Raw genomic sequence first — 8,830 nt, forward strand, 5'->3', positions numbered from 1 at the left:
ATATTAATATTATTGTAGATGTGATGAATACTTTAATAGCCTGTTTGGCCAAGCTTCTAAAATAAGTTTATTTTGAAAAGTACTTTTTGTGAAAAACACTTTTTGTGAGAAGCAATTTATGTCTGGCATATTAATTTGAAAAACACTTTTGAGCAGCAATTAGCATTTGACCAAGTTTTTAAAAAGTGCTTTTAAGTGTATTTTTCTCAAAAATATTTCTGGGGAAAAACTATTTTTTTTAGCTTTTGAAAAACTGCTTCTACTACTCCCCAAAAGTACTTATTTTCTCTCAAAAGTTTGGCCAAACACTTTACTTTTTAAAATCTAAGCATTTTTTGAAAAAAATAATTACATTTGGAGAAAAATAAGCTTGGTCGAACAGGCTATAGATTTTAAACTGATTTATTATGTTGAAATATAAAATGAATATTAATAATTATAAAAACGAATCTATACTTGTATTTTAAGAGTATTACTGTGCATACATTAAATTTGAATGCAATAAATACATAAATTAAATATTGCTATATTTATTTTATTATTTATATTTAACTTCCTTCCTTTTTTGGAGGACCTGATTGTTGATTACTAATGATTTTGCTTCTATAATTAAGCCTTACATTAAGAGATAAAATCCCTTATAATTCGTTGATTTCAAATATGGAGAGAGGGCGCCATAAATTCAAATCCGTCATTCATAAAAATTGTACATTTCACCATCCAAGAATTATATTATCTATTCACTGTGAATTATCAGATAATGAATTCTACAGATTCAATGAAGACCCTTTTGGCCACTAGTGGTGGTGACACTTGTTATTTGACCTGTCATTAGAACCACGTGATCCGTGCATACTTAGCTACACTCCTTCACCTGGTTTCCAAGTTAACTCCGTCAAATGGAACCATACTAGTTAATTCTCATCCTATGAAACTTTTGATTCTTTATGGGTGTGTTCAGTACGGAGGAAAATGTTTTCTAGGAAAATAAGTGATTTCTTTCTAGTTTTCTTCTGTTTGTTACGTTAGCATAAAATGTATCTTGAAGGCATTTATATATAATCTAGACAATACTGTGGGGATTGGGTTTGGGATTGCAGTGGGGGTGGGGTGGGTGGTGTGGGTAGGGGTGAGGTTCAGGTTAAAATTACACTATTTATACATGGTTAAAATTATTTTTTATGTATATATGGTAGCTGTTGAACCCCTTTTGGGATCTTAGTGTGTTTACTTTTTCATATTTTGGACCCCCTTAGTGAAAATTGTGACTCCGCCACATGGGGTGAAGATGAGGTGAGTTCGAAGGTGGGGAGTAGACAATCAATGTCAAATTCTATTTGTATAACTTTTTTTTCCTACTTTCATTAGGAAACTCATGCTCCTAAACTTTTAAGAACTTAATGTCCCAAACAAAAAGTTTTCTAAAATTTTGATCAACCGAACCTGAGAAAATTGAAAATATTATCCTCCATACCGAACACACCCTATGTTAATGTCAACTATTTACTGTTTCGGGTAATGGATATAATTTGGACGCTGTGGTGGTGGCAAGTGGCGGAGATGACAAGAAGATATCTTTCTGGAGGAAAAATGGACAGACTTTGGGAACTCTGGCTGGCAGTGATGGTGGTGATTATATCGAGGTACTTGTATTTACCTTTTGACGTTTTGGCTGTCAAATTTAGTTATGTTGAAACATAAGATTATTTGTTTTACCAGCCACAGCAAAATATGCATGTTTAGATTATTTGTGTTTTTAAAATGTTTCGCTTAATAAATAGATAACCCCTTAAACTTACCAATAATTTGATTTATACATTCGAACCAAGCGTTCATTACGTAGATAAAATGAAGACTTAAAATATGTCACCTCATTTAATTATATACATTTGCCTCAATAAGCCGTAAAACGTCAAGCCAATTCCAATTGAGACTGATGTGTATACTTAAGGACATGTTATATTGTATGTGGTTAATTTAACTAGGAATAGATGCTTGAGAGCATGTGAAAAAGTTCTTTCAAAATTTGAACCGAAAGTGTCTAGTAGAAACACTTTATTATGTGTCTAGGTGCTCAATTGAAACAAATCTTAATTCGAGTGTCTAAATATAATTTGCTGGCAAGTTTCAGAGGTAGTACATGTATTAGGCCAGAATGTTCTTTTCTCTACTTATAAACACGATCAAATTCTGTATTCCCTTAATTGCCAGTTATTTCAATGGATTTTGGTATTGCTTTCTTTGGAAATTGTGAATTTTGAGAGGTTAAATATATATATGCTGCTGAACTGAGTCATGCTCATATGATAAATTTTCTATTAGAATACACAGGACAGGTCTCAGTGAACATGTTCTCACTTATTAGAGGAGATTAAAATCAGCTTCCAAGACATAATAGCATACACACTAACACATTTAGAAAGGAGACATTTTAGACCACTGAAACTATTCTACACATTGACCAAGCTGCTTTTTCCATATACAATTTATGCTACATGGTAATTCTGTGCTGTGCTCATAACATAATAATGTAGGCTAAAGGGAAATTTTATTTAGTAGTGACTTCAAACACTTTTTTTTTTTTTTAATAAAGAAACTTCAAATTTTGATTTTTTAATAATACACTGATGGTGTCACTTTGATAAGTGGATACTTCTAGCTCGTTTTAAAGCGTTGAAGAGAGAGGATATCCTAAAGATAGTTGTTGAGGAATATGGCACTTAAATATTCTCCAATATTTTGTGGTCTCTAGGGGCTTCTTTGTTTCAGGAATTAAATGATAAGTTTTCCACATAGTATTAGGAGTGTTAAATACCAACTTAAAGGTCTCAGTAAAACATCTGCATGACATCTTTTGAACCTGCAATAATTTGTTAAGCGGGAGTCAGCATGATGCTCTTTTGGGTAAATCAGAACAAGGTCTTTGTCATTGGCTTATTAGAAAACCATAAGTTTACTACTGTATTTACTGATAAAAATAGAAAACCATAATGTACATCGGTATAAATGGAATCCGCTTGCTGTAGATGTTGGGTTCACCGCTAGGATTGAATGGGACAAAGATATAGGTTGATGTAAAGAAGAATCCTGGATAAATGTGTGATAATTGCTATCCTGTGGCAAAATGTGAAGATAAGAAGATTGGTTAGAGTAAAATTAGCTTCCTATCCCATCCCCCATTACCTAGCATGGGTCTTCAGCATAAGCTTTCAACATTGTTTAGTGGGCTGTCAATCAATTACTAATGATTACTGTATATCACTTGCAGGAGTTTATTTCAACAATTAACTTTAGCAGCAAAGCATCCAGATACATTTGTTCTGGAGGCAGTGGTCAAGTTGTACGAATATGGGATTTGCAGCGGACGCGTTGCATCAAATGGTTGAAAGGTCATACTGATACTATTAACAGTGTAATGTACAACTGCAAAGATGAGCACTTAGCTTCTATCAGTCTTAATGGGAATCTTATATTTCACAACCTTGCATCTGGTGCAAAGGCTGCTGAACTCAAGGATCCAAATTGCCAGGTAATACCTGGAATTTGCTTTTGGTGTTTGAAATGATGCTTTGTTTTCTGATGCCATTGTTCTTTGTTTGATCATCGCAAGATCAGGTTTTGAGAGTGCTTGATTATTCTAAGATCAGCAGGCATGTATTGGTAACAGCTGGTGACGATGGAAATCACAAAAAGAGGCCATAAAGTGTATTTTTGAACACTTCATCTGCTTCACGGCCTCCAACCGAAGATGAAGGTTGCTAAAATAAACCTCGGACACCCGGTGCTTAATCAAAAAAACAGCTGGTGACGATGGATCTGTCCACTTGTGGGATACTACTGGTCGCAGTCCCAAGGTTTGTTTTATGGCATTTTAGTGTTCTGAAATGATAAAAGTTTGATTTGGTTACATATTGTGTTACTGTCTAGATCCCTCTTAGTTAAAAGGGTTATTACCCTGGAGAATTACTACGGAATTCCTTTTCTTTCTCCTCGCAATCTGAATTAGCAAGTCAACTCTTAGATCTAACTTAGCTAAACTGGTTTGGCAATAGGGCAATGATATAGAACATTTCTGGCAGAGTGTTTCCTAAAACAAGCATCGGTTATCCATTTGCAACTTACAACTGTTACTTCACAACGGATTTGAAAGTCTTTTACTCCTAAAAAGAGAAATCTATCATTGACTTTGCGTTATGGCAGTCGGTTACTCATGAAAAGAGAAATTTATGGCTGCTAAAAGGGGCTGTGACTGTTAGAAGCACTAATCTTTATATCTTGTGAACTTCAAGTTGGAGTGTGAGCTTGCACGTGCTGTATGAAAAACTGAATAATGGATTTGGCTACTAGATTTTCAAAAAGAATGTCTCTTTCATTTTTGGCAACTTCTTGATTCCAATTTTCCACATGGCATGTTTAAGACAACAAGACTAAAAGGCATTTTCGTACATTCTACATATTTTTAATTTAAGACCACAAGATATAAAAGTCTTTTTACTTTCTTAAACTTCGTGCCAAGTCCAAACCCGACAAACAAATTGAATCGTAGGGAGTAATGTTTTTTTTCAAAAAAAAAAAAAAGGAAAAAACTGAATAAGCCTTTATGAAATTTTATGAAGTTTTCTGAGAGAGAATTATTTCTGAACCTCCCAATCCTTGTCTCATTACATACTTCACCTCCCTCCTGCTGAAGTTAAGAATATGCCGTCGTCCTTCATCTGATCCTTCTCCCCTGCCCTTCCTTTTCTTGCTCTTACCCCCTCTATTTCTTTGAAAGATAAATGTGGATTTTTCTTCCCCACTTCCTTTCTGAGAGCCCTTCCATTTCTCTTCCTTGACATGTTAATTTTTTTACCATTGTTAATTTAGTACCAAATCCCTCTATAACAACATCATTATACACATATAACAGCATTTGACAAATAGTATTTGGCTTTTATATGCAAAAATGACGTCAAATCCATAGCTTAATCACACTTTGTATAAAGAAGGGAAATCTTTTAATGATGGAAATACATATTTATATAATATTGTGTCATAAATAGTGTATTAAAGTATCAAAATATTTGGTCAATATCTCTAGACCTATTATTGGTAATATTAGAGATTCTATTTCTATAAAGATGGTTAATTATATATTACCAAAAAAGAAGATAATTGTTATATAGAAGGGGTAATTTTACAAAGAGTTTACTGTTATAAAGATGGTTGTTGTTATTATAGGTAAAAACTGTTTTACAGAGGTAAAATATAACATAAAAGTCGGTTCCGCAAAAAACTTGCCTGTTACAGTGAGGTGTTGTCATAGAGAGGTCTTACTGTAGTTTGACTCTTTCTGTTGATGTTTCTCACTTGTATCTGTCTTGCCTGCTGTATTCAATTCGATTCGTTTGATGACTAGTAAATCTTTTTTTTTATAGGTTTCTTGGCTAAAACAGCATTCTGCGCCAACTTCTCGCATTAGTATCTCGCCATCAAATGACAAGGTCTTTTCTCTATTATATTCACTTACTGTTACACCTTCTGCACGCGGTTATATTGGAACTTGGAAGAAGTATAGATTCATCTTCTGGGCAAATGATGGGAAGTATTTACTTAGATGTGGTTTCACACTTATGATTGCAGATTGTTGGTAGTGTTGGTATGGATAAGAAGTTGTACACTTATGACTCAGGCTCAAGAAGGCCATCATTTTGCATCCCTTATGAAGCACCTTTTTCTTCACTGGCATTTAGTGATGATGGCTTCACTCTAGCAGCTGGAACAAGTAGTGGCCGTGTGGTATTCTACGACGTTCGTGGAAAACCACAACCCTTGACTGTTCTACGCGCTTATGGAAATTCTGAGGTCTTTTATTATTCTCTTCCTATGAAAGTATATTGTGTTAAAGATCAATTTTTCCTCGACTGTCAAATCTTGTTGTGTCATTTCATTACCTTGGTCGACGAAAAATGAGAGAAAGAAATGAAAAATTCAGTTCCTATTGCTAAAGGATGGAAATATCAAACCATAGAATTAGTCTACATGTACTAAGCTGATTATGTCGACTGGTTGTTTTAGATTATCCTTCTGGATGAAGAAGATAGGAGTGGTTATGCATGCAGTGGTCAATGGGGCAAGAGGAGTGGGAGGAGGAGGAGGCGGGCAGTTAGGTGATCCACTGGTGGTCCTTTCAATCTGGCATGTAGATGTTGAAAGGTTAAGGATAGCCAGCATTGGCATCCTGCGGTGTAGGTGGTCCCACTAGCTGTTGACCACCTGCCATGATATGCTCAGGATGTGGCAATAGGTTCCAAATATAGCACCTCACTTAGTCAAGCATGGCAGCCACATTTCTGATTGGTCAAATGTGGAAAAGAATTGAAGACACTTCTCAATTCCAGAAATCAAAAACTTTGTATAATAGATTATCTTTCTTTCTTCCTTGGCTAAATGTTTCTTTGTGTCATTTGTATATCTAGGGTAGACCAATGTGCATAATCTGGAAGATGGTACACATGTTGGCTTTCGGGTGCAGGGAGCTGGTCTAAGAATAGATATCAGTACGGATAGACCAACAAGTTCTGGTTGTCATATATATTTTGTTTATCATTTGCTGTTCATCTTGTTGAATTTAGTTCTGTTCCTCATTGTTGAAGCTAGCTTGCTGCTAGTTTCTGATTTACCTCCTCTTAAAAGCAAAGTTGATATTAATTTACAGGCAGTGACAAGTTTATGCTGGCAAAGATCAAAACCTGTAATGGTCATTGAAAGCAATTGCACAACAGAGATAGCTCTTCTAGGCAGTTGTGTGGAGGACTCAATTTTAATGCCTGATCCACTTCCTGCTATGATATCATCAAGTTCCAGAACCGCAGTTCATTCAGGTTTTGTGGACTCATTTTCTTTTCCAGCAGGCAGTGCAGGATCTGCATCTGGGACCGAGGAAACACCCATACAAAGTAGCTTGTGGAAAGGTGGATCTTTGGCAAGATTACATGCTCCTCATAACTTCAAGGATGATATGGATGTCTTTTCCCCTCTTGTCGAAGTTCGGCCAATTTCGCCTTCATTTGATGAGTTGTGGGATGATCATCAAGGTTTCAAAAAGGATCTTGATCAGACATCTTGGCTATTTCCTTCAGAAGCTTGGGGTGGTGAGAGATTATCTGATAGATTAAATCACATTCAGCAGTCAGGAAACATGCCTTCTCGTTTTGCAATCTCGACATCTGGTCCTCTTGCACCAGGAAATATGTTATCTGGATTACAGGATACTGTTCCAGCAACTCAGAGTATCAGCTCTTTGACCAGTTCTAATTTGAGTTTGGCAAAGTTGTGCATTAAAGAAATCCAAATGAAGAAAATTCTCTAGGATCGTCACGACATGTTCCCTCTAGTTCCACATCTTTTTCACTCGGAACAAAAGACATTTCAGGGCAGGGCACTACACCGTCATTCAGTGATGGAATCCAGTCAGTTGGTTCTCCACAAACTCAAGCTGAAACAAGGGAGAAGCTTTTGAATAGCTTGTTGTCTAGGTGTGCCACGCCAGCTGCTGTACGTCATCTGCCAGCTGGCGTTTTTCAAGCAATGAATGTAAGAAACTAAAAGAAAAAAAAAAGAAAAAAAACTGGCTGTTCTGTTTATCTTAGGCGTCATTTGTTATGATTCATCATGGATGTTTTCACCTTTTGTGTTTCTTGAAGAGAATATAGGAGCATGAGCTGGTGAAAAGAGCCGTAATGATGAATTATTCCAAATGCCATAGACTTACCTTTTTAATAAAAAGTTCACATTTGACCTACAAATCTTACAGGCTGAAATCACGCAATCACAAAGGTCCACTCTGCCTGAGTTGCAGCAGAGAAGTCCTACCCAGCCATTTCAAAGTACGCAAGAAGAAACTCTTTCTGCCTTTGAAAAATCCACTCTTGAGTATATGAGGAATCTTCATTTAGATATGACAAGACAAAATCATATGCTGCAGGTACATTTCTTACTTTCGTACTTCCTAGTTCTTCAGTTATATAGTATCTGTTGCATTTATCAAAAAAAAAAAAAGTTGTATAGTATCTGTTGCTTAAGATTTTTGAACATTATGCAGCAAAACCTAGCAGAAGTGATGAAAGAGGTTCAATTAAATCGGAGAGAATTACAGCAGGTTCGTCAGGATAATCAGTACATGTGCATATAAGATTTCTCATACTCAAGAAATAAAGATGTTCTGCTGCGGCATATGTTCATCCTGAGACAAGTGTGAACAAGCAGCAGTTTTTTACCAAAATGCAACAGATTTTTCTTCAATACTTGGAAACTATGTCTGCTTGAAGACACGAAGATTTATTTGGATGGGCACACACATGGACTGATATTCAGGTCTTAAATTTTGTATTTTGCTCATTCTCCAGTTTTTCACCAAAGGTTCCAATAAATGGTTGAAGTTAGCTAACAGGAGCATGCTGCAGTTTCCATTTGCAGTGAATTCTCAGCAAAAAAAAAAAAAAAGGGGGGGGGGGGGGGGGGGCAATTTTCTCAGTAGCATGAATTTGATGCCCCAAGAACTTGCCACTCTAGGGGTAGCCTTCTATGAAATAAATACATAACTACTATAAAGCACCAACCTTTCCTACCCTCCCCAGACCACACTTGTGGGATTACATTGGGTATGTTGTGGTTGTTGGCCTCTTTTTTATTTACTTAAATTATAATTACAGAGAGAAACAGGGGCTAATACAGAACTTTTCTTTTTATCATTTACAAAATTATCAGTGGATAGAAAGCTGCTTGATTTTGCAAGAGTGATAAATTTAGAAGCAGTAGCAGATTCAGCTACCTATATTTCAGATGAAAC

The 8,830-nt window shown here is 35.8% G+C and overlaps 1 pseudogene; it reads left to right on the plus strand.

Moving 5' to 3' along the window:
- Positions 1–760: 760 nt before the first annotated feature.
- Positions 761–8,460, plus strand: LOC132600775 (protein NEDD1-like; annotated as a pseudogene).
- The last annotated feature ends 370 nt before the right edge of the window (positions 8,461–8,830 follow it).

This window comes from Lycium barbarum, chromosome 1 (assembly GCF_019175385.1).
Source record: "Lycium barbarum isolate Lr01 chromosome 1, ASM1917538v2, whole genome shotgun sequence".
Lineage (NCBI taxonomy): Eukaryota > Viridiplantae > Streptophyta > Magnoliopsida > Solanales > Solanaceae > Lycium > Lycium barbarum.